Here is a 13,212-nt window from a genome sequence, read left to right on the forward strand (position 1 = left end):
ATAAGAAATTCCCAAGTCACTCCAACTAGGATACATAAAAATAGGGAACTGGGCAATTGGGTAAAGAAAATGGACATAAATAGATAACACAGCTAAAGACATATTTGTAATGCAGTCTTAGAAGAGATGGAGACAGCTGGCTGTGGAACTGCAGTTATACAGGAAGAAGAGGTGAGTAAATAGGGTAAACAATGCCAGATCAGTGTTATTACCTTCTTGTGAACATGAAATTAGCATGGATCATGATCCTTATGTAATATATTGAGTGGGGGGGACTTCCCTGGTGGTCCAGCAGTAAAGAATCCACCTTGCAATGTAGGGGACGTGGGTTCAATCCCTGGTCAGGGAACTAAGATCCCACATGCTGCAGAGTAACTAAGCCCGCATGCCACAACTACTGAGCCCATGTGCCACAACTACTGAGCCTGTGTGCCTCAACTAGAGACCCTGCGTGCCACAAACCACAGAGCCCACGTGCTCTGGAACCCACTCGCCATAACTACAGAGCCCACGCGCCCAAGCCTGCGCACCATGACTAGAGAAGAGAAAACCTGCACGCCACAACTAGAGAGAAACCCACCTGTCACAACGAAAGATCCTGCATGCCTCAACGAAGATCCCACATGCTGCAACTAAGACCTGATGCAGCGCCCAAAAAATAATAATAAATAAATAAATAAATATATGAAGTGGGGAAAGTTGAGAAATTATCCCAGAATACATGTGGATTTGCTCAGTAATGGGTTTAACTTATGCTTTATCCATCTCAAGAATCCAGGTCACTGCATCTCCCTATCAATTTGATCCAGGATAGAACGTAGTAGTAAAGAAACAACAAATTTTAGGGGGATTTCCATGGTGGCACAATGGTTAAGAATCCGCCTGCTGGGCTTCCCTGGTGGCGCAGTGGTTGAGAGTTCGCCTGCCGATGCAGGGGACGCGGGTTCATCCCCCGGTCCGGGAAGATCCCACATGCCGCGGAGCGGCTGGGCCCGTGAGCCATGGCCACTGAGGCTGCGCGTCTGGAGCCTGTGCTCCGCAACGGGAGAGGCCACAACAGTGAGAGGCCCGCATACCGCAAAAAAAAAAACAAAAAAAACAATCTGCCTGCCAATGCAGGGGACACGGGTTCGAGCCCTGGTCTGGGAAGATTCCACATGCTGCAGAGCAACTAAGCCTGTGCGCCACAACTACTGAGCCTCTACTCTAGAGCCCATGCACCACAACTACTGAAGCCCACGCGCCTAGAGCCCATGCTCCACAACAAGAGAAGCCACCGCAATGAGAAGCCCATGCACCGCAAAGAAGAGTAGCCCCCACTTGCCGCAACTAGAGAAAGCCCGCACGTGACGAACACCCAATGCAGCCAGCAATTAATTAATTAATTAATTTACAAAGAAATAAATTTTAAAAGTAATTAAATGTAAGACCATACAGAAAATAATCTTAGTATGCACACATGCAATAAAACATTGAAATTTTAAATGCAAATACAGAAAGTACAAACTTAACTGAAAATAAAAAATTATGAATTTAAGGTATTTTAAGTTGTTTTATTATGAGCTGTCTGCTTTTTTTTTGAAGAAACTATAAAAAATAAAGGCACATCTATTAAAGGAGCTAAAATAAAAATACTGACTGTACCAAATGCCAGTGAAGATGCAGAAAAATTGGACCTCTCCTACACTGCTGGTTGGAATGTAATGGAACTGCCAATCCAGAAAACAGTTGGACAGTTTCTTCAAAAATCAAACATACCCTTACCATGCAACCCAGCAATCACACTCTTGGGTATTTATTCCAAAGAAAAGAAAAAGTGTGTTCACTCAAAAACCTATACACAAATGTGCGTAGCAGCTTTATTCACAACAAAACATGAGCCAACCCAAATAACTGTCAACAGTGTAAAGCTAAACACATGACATCCATACCAACTATTACTTAGCTATAAAAAGGAACAAATTATTGATACATACAATGGGCCACAAGGGCATCATGCTTAGCAAAAAAAGCTAATCTCCAAAGATCACATACTGTATGATTCCAATTTGATGTCGTTCTCAAAATGACAGAGAGAGAACAAATTAGTGGTTGCCAGAGGACCAAGACAGGTTGAAGAAAGGGGTTCACAAAAACTACACACACACACACACACACACACACACACACACACAAATGCAGGTTAAAAAAATTAGGGAAAACTGAAAAAGGTCTGCAGTGTAGTTAACAGTAATGTACCAATCAATGTCAGTTTCCTGGTTTTGATATTATACTACAGCTATTTAAGATGTCACTGTTGGGGGAAGCTGGGTGAAGACTACTATTTTCAACTTCCTGTGAGTTCAAAATATTTACAAATAAAAAGTTAAAAAATAAAATAAGGGCCTTTATGGATTCACTTTTTCATGGATTTACTTTCAAGTTCCACTGAAAAGCATTACAAAGTGGCTAAAAGCATAAAGTGACCACCATTTACTGTCTGGTGATCTCTTGATACCTCAGTTTTCTCATCTATATAAAGAAGATAATTATTACAATCTTACTAAATTTCTCACTAAATTTCTCATGCAAACTTCCCTATCAAGAAGGCTCTCCAGAACTTATAACCTTTGTGTATATGGAGGAAATACTTTATTACTAAAGTTCAAAAGCCCAGAAATCAAAGTAAAATATTGAAATCTCATTTTAAAAACTAACAAGTCAAAAGGCAAACAACACACAAGGAGAAAAATATTTGTATTACAAATAATACATAAAGGGCTAATTTTTATAATATACTAAGAGCTCTCACAAATAAATAAGAAAAATATCAACAACCCAATAGAAATATAAGCCCAGGATACAAACTCTTCACAGAAATTCAAATGATTAATAAATTTATGAAAAGATATTCAGACTCTCTCACATTACAAAAAATACAAACTAAACAATGAGAAACCAATTTTCACTTGCCAGGAAGAAAGTTTCAGTTTTCATTTAATACTTCTGTACTAAATTTTCTTAGTATTGTTTGTCTTAATTTATTATAAACTTTTTTTTTTTTTTTTTTTTTTCCATACGCGGGCCTCTCACTGTTGTGGCCTCTCCCGTTGCGGGGCACAGGCTCTGGACGCGCAGGCTCAGCGGCCATGGCTCACGGGCCCAGCCACTCCACGGCATGTGGGATCTTCCCGGACCGGGGCACGAACCCGTGTCCCCTGCATCGGCAGGCGGAGTCTCAACCACTGCGCAACCAGGGAAGCCCTATTATAAATTTTTTAAAAAAACACTCAACATCTGCAACATTGTAGAAAATTTTTTTTAAATTCGGAAAACTTCACATTTGTGAAGACTTTAAAAAGGGTTTAGGGCTTCCCTGGTGGTGCAGTGGTTGAGAGTCCGCCTGCCGATGCAGGGGACGCAGGTTCGTGCCCCGGTCCAGGAAGATCCGACATGCCACAGTGCGGCTGGGCCCGTGAGCCATGGCCGCTGAATCTGCGCGTCCGGAGCCTGTGCTCTGCAATGGGAGAGGCCACAACAGTGAGAGGCCTGCGTACGGCAAAAAAAAAAAAAAAAGAGTTTAACTGAAAAATTCACTTCAGTTAATTACTGTATTTTCTCTACAAGAAAAAAAGTTGTTATAATATCCACAAAATACATGTCTGATTTTTCTCAAAAATATTACATTACATGTCTGATCTTTCTCAAAAATATACATTTAAGGGGCTTGCCTGGTGGCACAGTGGTTAAGAATACGCCTTACAATGCAGGAGACAGGGGTTTGAGCCCTGGTCTGGGAAGATCCCACATGCCACAGAGCCACTAAGCCCGTGCACCACAACTACTGAGCCTGCGCTCTAGAGCCCACGAGCCACAACTGCTGAAGCCCATGCACGTAGAACCCGTGCACCGGAACAAGAGAAGCCCCCACTCACTGCAACTAGAGAAAGCCCACGCACAGCAATGAAGACCCAATGCAGACAATAAATTAATTAATTAATAATTTAAAAAATAATAATAATATAATACATTTAAGAGAGGGATTACCTTTCTTTAATCCTTCATATCACCAAACATAATACAGGACAAAAACTGACAAACATGGAGAAAAAAAATGGAGACATAAGGGGAGAGAAGACAAACAGATATTGGATTCAAGTTTAGTCTCATTAAATAGCACCACCTCTGGAAAGCACAAGATTTCAAAATACACACACATATCCTCTGCCAGTAAGCCCTACCACAGCCAGTCTCTAATTTCATTTATAGGGCTGTTGAGACTTTTTAAATGACTTCCATTAAAATATTTTCTTTGAAACAAACTATAAAATCAGACCCTATGTACACTCTTTTATGCAATCATTGATTTTGGTAGGGTAGAGGAATTCAAGAGAGGAAACACAATCAATATAGCTACCTGGAGGCTACCAATCTAGATATTCATTATAAAATAACTAAGAATCATTTTAGTTCAAACTACCACTACATATCTTTTCATTCAACAAATATGTACCAAATCAGGCTCTGGGCTAGGACCCACTGCTCTCAGTGAGCACATATTATACTAAACTAGACTGAGGCTCTTAGGTCCCTAAGGTTCCCTTTTCTAGATTTGATATATAGATCTTGCATGGAAAATAATGTCCTACTGCCAATGTGTGGGCTAAAAATTTGATCTGTAATTGTTTAATTCTCTTCTGGACCAGAGTTTCTCAACCCCTGTCCTATTCACATTTTGTACCAGATCATTCTTTGTAGTGGGGTGTTATCCTGTGCATAGCAGCATCCCTGGCCTCTACCCACTAGATGCCAAAAGTACCCTCCCAGTTGTGACAATGAAAAACATCTCCAGACATTGTCAAATGTCCCCTAGAGTGCAAAACCACATCTCTACCCCAACCCCCACTGAGAACTACTATTCTAGACCACCAAAATCATTTGAGAAACTTTTGTTTTTAAATTCAGATTCTGCAACTTCACACCCTCTAGGATAGATATAACCAAAAGACAGATTAAGTATTGACGAGAATATGGAGAAACATGAAGCCTCATATGTTGTTAAAGGGACTGAAAAATGGTACAGACACTTTGGAAAACCAATATAGCAGCTCCCCAGAAGGTTACACCTAGAGTTACCATTTGATCCAGCAATTCCACCCCTAAGCACATACCCAAGAAAAATTAAAACAAATGTCCACACAAAAGCGTGTACTCAAATGTTCACAGTAGCATAATTCATAACAGCCAAAAAGTACAAACAACCCTAATGTCCATCAACTTATGAATGTATAAACAAAATGCAGTATATTCATACAATATTATGTGTCCATAAAAAGGAATGAAGTACTGATACATGCTATAATACAGACGAACCTTAAAAACATTATGCTAAATGAAAGAGGCCAGTCACAAAAGACTACATGTTGTATGATTCTATTTATATGGAACATCTAGAATAGGCGTATCTATAGAGATAGAAAGTAGATTAGTGGTTGCCCAGGGCTGGGGCCCAGGGGTTGGGGGGTAGATAGAGGAATTAAGGGGGTAATGGCTAAGAGGGGCAGGGGTTTTGTACGGTCTAACAAAACCTTCTAAAATCGATTGTGGTGATAAATACACAACTCTGAAAATACTAAAAACCACTGAAATGTACACTTTCAATGGCTGAATTGTAAGGTATGTGAATTATATCTCAATAAAGCTATTTTTAAAAATTCAGATTCTAGACTCCACCTCAGATCTAATAAATGAGAATAAAAGGCAGAATATCAAAACTATTTTAGAAGACCCTCCAGGTGATCCCAATGAAGCTGGTGTGGGACATTTGGGGTTCACTACCAGATAGTGATGAACATCCCAAACCACAAGCTGCAGAGACTGGCAAAGAGGAAACAGCTTGCTGAGCACTTCTCAATGGTAAACTGCTTGTAAAAGAATATGAAAACTAGTAACTTGGTAACTTTTTTTCCTTTTTCTAAATTTAAATTTTTTTTCATAGCATTACTTATCCCTTTCGGAAAGGAGAAAGTAAATAAATATGATTATTAAGTTTTAAAAATATGATCAATAACATCTCAATTTCATGTCTAATTAATGACTCCATGTTACGTTGAAAGATTGCTTGCTAAACAAATTATGACATATGCACCTTCATATTTCAAGAAATAAAAACTAAAACAACTCTATATAATTACATACTTCTACATCTATGCTCATTTGTAAAGTGATTTTATAATTAGTTTCAGTTTGACATACAGTGCAACTATTCACATGATACTAAGAAAAAGATTATACAAAGTGGAAGAAAATGAAAGAGTAATAATTTTTAATTAGATCTGCTACATGAACCTGGACATCTAATACTAAAAATTCCAATCTATGAAATTTAAACTTCCCAATAAATCCAAACATCTGGAATTATACTGCACAGCAATTAGAAAAAGTTGCACTATGGAAAATGATTTAAATCATTCTGGCTTATGTTTTGCAAACTCCAGCAGAAAAATAATGCTAGGGTTCACTGAAACAAACACTGCTGGTATCTCCTATTTCCTCCAAGAAAAAACAAGAAAGCCATTATTATCTCTGATTTTCTCCTGAAAAGTATAATGACCCCTCTTATGACATAATGGAAAATATGAACAAGAATTTTAATCAAAATAGCATTTATAAAGACATATGGATACTTTTAAACTTTAAAATCTAAATACCTACCCATACACCCATAGTTTCTGAAACTAATGGCTAAATCTGGTTTACTTCAGACTCCCTTTTGTAAAAAAGCAATGTCTAAACAGCGAGATTCATGTGAAACAGTACATCCTTTATTTGTACAGGAACTCTCTCTCAGGTACTTAACCTAGCAGAGTAATACATACGGATCACCTCCTGAATATGATTACATTACAACTTAATTGATACCACAAAAAATGGCATTATACATAAGTATTTATTGACAAGGAATGATGCTTATAATAGTTAAGTGGGAAGTTCTTAAATAGTATAAACAATTCATATTTTAGCAAGAAAAATATGCATGCATATTCACAGAAAACAGCTGAAAGAATATATGTCAAAATAGTTATTCTTTTATAATTTTTGTATGTTCTAAATTTTGTACACTAAATATATATTCTCATAAACAGAAAAATAAATGTCATTTTAAAAACTTTTCTGCTTTTATGAAAATAGAGATCTACTTTTTCCTCTTCCTTCCACTAGGTACAACTAAAAACGCTGGACATTATACATACATAAAAAAACATTAAGACTCTGAAAGGTGGAGAGAATAAGTTAGAATGGCAAGGGACCTTGGGAACCTAAGAAACAAAAAGGGGCGAGTTCCCTGGGTTTCCTTTTTGCCTTATAGATCTCAATATTGGAAATGACGAGCCTGGCAACCTAGAAACACCTAAGAGTACAGACAAGAAAAACTCCAACGAAAGCCTGCTCACTTTAGCCAAAGGACCAGGAAAGGCGCAGCTTAGCAAGACAGAAAACTTTTAGACAATAAACATTTTACTCCAGCCAAACACCACAGAAAACACAGTGGGTCCAACACCACCCATACAGTAAAGGCCAAACCCTCACCAGGCTGGAATGAGGCACCCAACACCCTCTCCAGGGTGGAGTAAGAGGCCAAGGAGGGAAGCCAGGACTTCACCCCTGCAGTCGGCAAAGGCACCGCAGTGTCAGTGAAGACCACTTGCAGAGCCTGTAATACCACCATATTATATCAATGTAAATGGCGTTTCTCTAAAAACTAAACATGCAACTACCATATGACCCAGCAATTATACTCTCAGGCAAACTGCCAAACTGTTTTCCAGAGGAGCTGTACCATTTACTGTTAACTGTTTCTATGTCAATACCCTGGTTGTTATATGGTTTTGCAAAATACTACCACAGCAGGGAAACTGGACAAAGGGTACAAGGGATCTCTCTGTATTGTTTTCTTACAACTGCATATGTAACTACAATTACCTCCAAGTTAAAAGTTTAATTAAAAAACAGAATTTAAAAATTATATAAAAAACTACTATTGATACTATGTATAAAGTAGATAACTAATGAGATCCTACCGTATAGCACAGGGAACTCTACTCAGTGCTCTGCAGTGACCTAAATGGGAAGGAAATCCAAAAAAGAAAGGATATATGTATATGTATAGCTGATTCATTTTGCTGTACAGTACAAACTAATACAACATTGTAAAGTAACTATACTCCAATAAAAATTAATTTTTTAAAAAAACTGACAAATATACTAAATATTTGGGCTTCTTAAGGCAGGACTTACATAGTCTTATAGCCATAGCACCTAAACTGAACCTAGAACATATCAGACACTCAAGAAACACTTATTGGGGAGTTCCCTGGTGGCCTAGTGGATTAGGATTCTGAGCCTTCACCACCGTGGCCTAGGTTCAATCCCTGGTCATGGAACTGAGATCCCACAAACTGCACGGCACGGCCAAAGAAAAAAAGGAAAGAAAAAAAAAGAAAAGAAACACTTATTGAATTAGATTGAATAATATAAGCAACATTTCAAAAATAAGATGCTTAAGAAACCTAACAGTTCCATTTCATTGGCTTTAAACAAAACAACCTTAAAACAAGTGCCAAAAAAAAAAAGTCTCTTTCAAGAAAATAAAGTATCCTGGAACTTTTCCACAAAGAGAACAGTGACTCAAACTTAGACTACAATGAGCTAGAAAGATACTACCTCATCATTTTAGTCAATTTATTGCTGGCTTGTTAGGGAAAATAAAAACAAAGAAGAAGAAAGAGAAAGAAAGCTTGCAGGGCTTAAAAGTACCATGTATGTCCACCCCAATGCTCATAGCAACACTATTTACAATAGCCAAAGGACTTCCCTGGTGGTCCAGTGGGTAACACGCCATGCTCCCAATGCAGGGGGCCTGGGTTCGATCCTTGGTCGGGGAACTAGATCCCATACACATGCTGCAACTAAGAAGCCCGCTGCCACTACTAAGACCTGGAGCAGCCAAATTAAAAAAAAAAAAAAAAACAGCCAAGACATGGAAGCAACCTAAACGTCCATCGACAGATGAATGGATAAAGTAGATGCGGTACATATATACAATGGAATATTACTCAGCCATAAGAAAAAGAATGAAATAATGTTATTTGCAGCAACATGGATGGACCTAGAGATTATCATACTAAGTGAAATAAGTCAGAAAGACAAATACCATATGATATCATTTATATGTGGAATCTAAAATATGATGCAGGGCTTCCCTGGTGGTGCAGTGGTTAAGAATCTGCCTGCCAATGCAGGGGAGACGGGTTCGAACCCTGGTCCAGGAAGATCCCACATGCCGCGGAGCAACTAAGTCCATGCGTCACAACTACTGAGCCTGCGCTATAGAGCCCGCAAGCCACAACTACTGAGCCTGCGTGCTGCAACTACTGAAGCCCGCACACCTAGAGCCCATGCTCTGAAACATAAGAAGCCACCGCAATGAGAAGCCTGCGCACCGCAAGGAAGAGGAGCCCCCGCTCGTCACAACTAGAGAAAGCCCGCGTGCAGCAATGAAGATCCAACACAGCCAAAAATAAATAAAATAAATAAACTTTAAAAATAATATATGATACAAATGAACTTATTTACGAAACAGAAACAGACTCACAGAGATAGAAAACAAACTTATGGTTACCAAAGGGGAAAGGGGGTAGGGGAGAGAACAATTAGGAGTTTGGGATTAGCAGATACAAAGAACTATATATAAAACAGATCAACAACAAGATCCTACTGTGTAGCACAGGGGAACTATATTCAATATCCTGTTTAAACCATAATGGAAAAGAATATGAAAATGAATATATATATATAACTAAATCACTTTGCTATACACTAGAGACTAACATAACACTGTAAATCAACTATACTTCAATAAAAATAAAATATAAACGTAAATTGAAAAAGAGTACCACATATGAAATTTGAAATTACCATATAGCAGAGATTCTTTAGAAACCAAGAAGCACACATAAATACTATGTATACCCACCCACCTTCAAATGTCCTTAGGCCAAAAATCTTATTCTACTCGCCTAACTCTTCGTCAGTATGTCTGATTTTAACTGGGTCTGGCTAAATGGGATTTATCTTGAACAGCATGTCTTTAAGATTAACTGTCACAATTGGTGACCATCTCCTTTTACCTGACAAAACCATCATTCAATAACAAGACAGTCTCTTATTCTACCAGAAAGACCCAATCAATTCATTAATGAAAGGAAAAAAATGTATACAGGGACCTGTGTTGTCACTTCACTTAAAACCAATAAAACAGCCATCTTTTCTGACATAAGTTCCCCTGCATGGACACCTGATCTGAAAATAAAGGTGCAGCATCAGCAACCTTCATGATTAGTAATGAAAGTGAAAGTAGAGTTAACAGCCAATTAACAGACTTCATCACTGAATAATGCAAGTAAAAGTACAGGGTTACAGCCAAAACTACATAAACTAAGTTGATAATGATAAAAACTACCCAGGATATCAACTTTAGAATAATGGCCAACCATCCTTACTTTGATTCTTTATGGTCCACTAAATCTATGGACATATGAAGCCTTAATTATTTCAGAATTAAACTACTCTTGAATATCTCTCTCAAACCTCTGGTCTTTAAAATCCCAATCATACAGCTTTTTTTCTTTTTTCCCCCAATCATATAGTTTTTAATATACACAGGTTCAGGAAGTGTCAGTTTACAGCAGAACTCTGCAGTAAACAATAAACAGTTCCATCACCAAAAGGTGCCTGGGTCACATCCCAACTAGTACAAACTCAGGCATTCATAACATTACTAATCCATTTCCTTTGGAATGTTATGTAACACAAGGCAAGTCATTATGCTGACCTTTCTTGCCTACTAAAAAGTCTTAACAGTTATGCTCCTGAATGCTGCAGAAACTGCAACAGAACAATGTCCTAGAGAACCCATCAAAACTAAGGAAGATTAGGGAATCCCCTGGAGGTCCAGTAGTTAGGACTTTGCGCTTTCCTGCCGCGGGCCCAGGTTCAATCCCTGGTTGGGGAACTAAGATCCCACAAGCCGTGCAGCACAGCCAAAGAAATTTTTAAAATAAATAAAAATAAAATTAAAACTTCTGATTTGCAAAATTTGCTGTTAAGAAAACGAAAAGATAAGTTACATACTGGGAGAAAATATTTGCAAAACACAAATCTGATAAAGGACTGGTACCCAAAATATACAAAAAACTCTTAAAACTCAACAATGAAAAATGAACAGGGCTTCCCTGGTGGTGCAGAGGTTAAGAATCCACCTGCCGGGCTTCCCTGGTTGCGCAGTGGTTGAGAGTCCGCCTGCCAATGCAGGGGACACGGGTTTGTGCCCCGGTCCGGGAAGATCCCACATGCCGCGGAGCGGCTGGGCCTGTGAGCCATGGCCGCTAAGCTTGCGCGTCTGGAGCCTGTGCTCCGCCACGGGAGAGGTCACAGCAGTGAGAGGCCCGCGTACCGCAAAAATAAATAAATAATCCACCTGCCAATGCAGGGGACACAGGTTCGATACCTGCTCCAGGAAGATCCCACATGCCACAGAGCAACCAGCCCGTGCGCCACAACTACTGAGCCTGCGCTCTAGAGCCCGTGAGCCACAACTACTGAAGCCCATGTGCCACAACTACTGAAGCCCAGGCACCTAAAGCCCGTGCTCCACAAAAGAGAAGCTGCCTCAATGAGAAGCCTGTGCACTGCAACAAAGAGTAGCCCCCGCTCGCCGCAACTAGAGAAAGCCCACATGCAGCAATGAAGACCCAATGCAGCCAAAAATAAATATATAAATAAATAAACTTATAAATTTTTTTTTTTTTTTTTTTTTTTTACGGTATGCAGGCCTCTCACTGTTGTGGCCTCTCCCGTTGCGCAGCACAGGCTCCGGACGCGCAGGCTCAGCGGCCATGGCTCACGGGCCCAGCCTCTCCGCGGCATGTGGGATCTTCCCGGACCGGGGCACAAACCCGCATCCCCTGCATCGGCAGGTGGACTCTCAACCACTGCGCCACTAGGGAAGCCCTATAAAAATTTTTTGAACAAATAGATTTTTTTAAATGGGCAAAAGACCTGAACAGACACCTCACAAGAGAAGAAACATAATGACAAATAAGAGTATGAAAAGATGCTCAACATCATGTCATTACGGAACTGCAAATTAAAACAAGATAGCACCAAATATCTATTAGAAAGGCCAAAATCCAAAACACTGACAACATCAAATGCCGACTAGGATGTGGAGCAACAGGAACTTTCATTCATTGCTAATGGGAATATTAAATGGTACAGCCATTTTGGAAGACAATTTGGCAGCTTCTTACAAAACATAGTCTTACCATCCAATTCAGCAATCATGGTCTCTGGTATTTACCCAAATGAGTTGAAAACTTACGTCCATGCAGAAACCTGCCCGTTAGTGTTTATAGCAGCTTTATTCATAATCGTCAAAACTTGGAAGCAACCAAGATATTCTTCAATAGGTGAATTTGGTTCCTCAGAATCAGAATCTCCATTATAACCATATCCTCTATATATACACAATAAAATCTGAGAAGCCCTAATCTAGAGCTTCAGTTCAAGGGCCAAGCAGAGCAAGGGAGACAGAAATCAGGGCCCTCCCAAGGTTAAGTCTTATAAAGAGACATCCCACTTTACCTCTCAAGGTGAACCAGATTTAAACCAAGACCCAATTTTCCACAACCCCAGGGGACACAAAGAAGCCTGCAGTAGTGGCAAAAGAACAAAAAATTCCTGAGAAATTATTGCCACAGAATATCCCTTATGTGCACTGGCACCCAAGGTTCTCATAATCTGGATACGCCAAGTACCCTCAAATTGTACATAGTTTTAGGTAATCAACTACTAGGATTGCCACAGAATACTTGACAGAAACGAACACCAAGAGTAACTTCCCAACGGTAACAGTGTAAGCCAAAAGATAATGGAATGACAAATCCAATATGAAAGAAAATATAAGCAAACATACAATTCTATACCCAGAAAAAGTACTTTTCAAGGGTGAGAGCAAAACAGACATATGCATACATAGAAGGTGTTAGATTCTCAAAGGGATCTGTACTCAATAATATTAAAAACCACTTACAAAGACCTTGAAGGTGATTCAAGCTAACCACCTTCTCAGTATCTCTAGACCACGACCCAGGCTCTGCTCTAACATTAGTA

General features: G+C 39.3%; 1 protein-coding gene across 2 annotated transcripts in view; it reads right to left on the reverse strand.

Moving 5' to 3' along the window:
- The window catches only part of MAP4 (microtubule associated protein 4), a 169,696-nt gene that overhangs the window by 143,759 nt on the left and 12,725 nt on the right, over window positions 1–13,212 (reverse strand). Inside the window, exon 2 of one of the 2 annotated variants that reach the window (XM_073811106.1) lies at window positions 8,061–8,100. The exons of the other annotated variant lie outside the window; for it this stretch is intronic. The gene's annotated coding sequence lies outside the window, so the exon portion shown is untranslated. The remainder of the gene's footprint in view (window positions 1–8,060; window positions 8,101–13,212) is intronic. 2 annotated transcript variants of the gene reach the window in all.

Source organism: Tursiops truncatus, chromosome 10 (assembly GCF_011762595.2).
Source record: "Tursiops truncatus isolate mTurTru1 chromosome 10, mTurTru1.mat.Y, whole genome shotgun sequence".
Classification (NCBI taxonomy): domain Eukaryota; kingdom Metazoa; phylum Chordata; class Mammalia; order Artiodactyla; family Delphinidae; genus Tursiops; species Tursiops truncatus.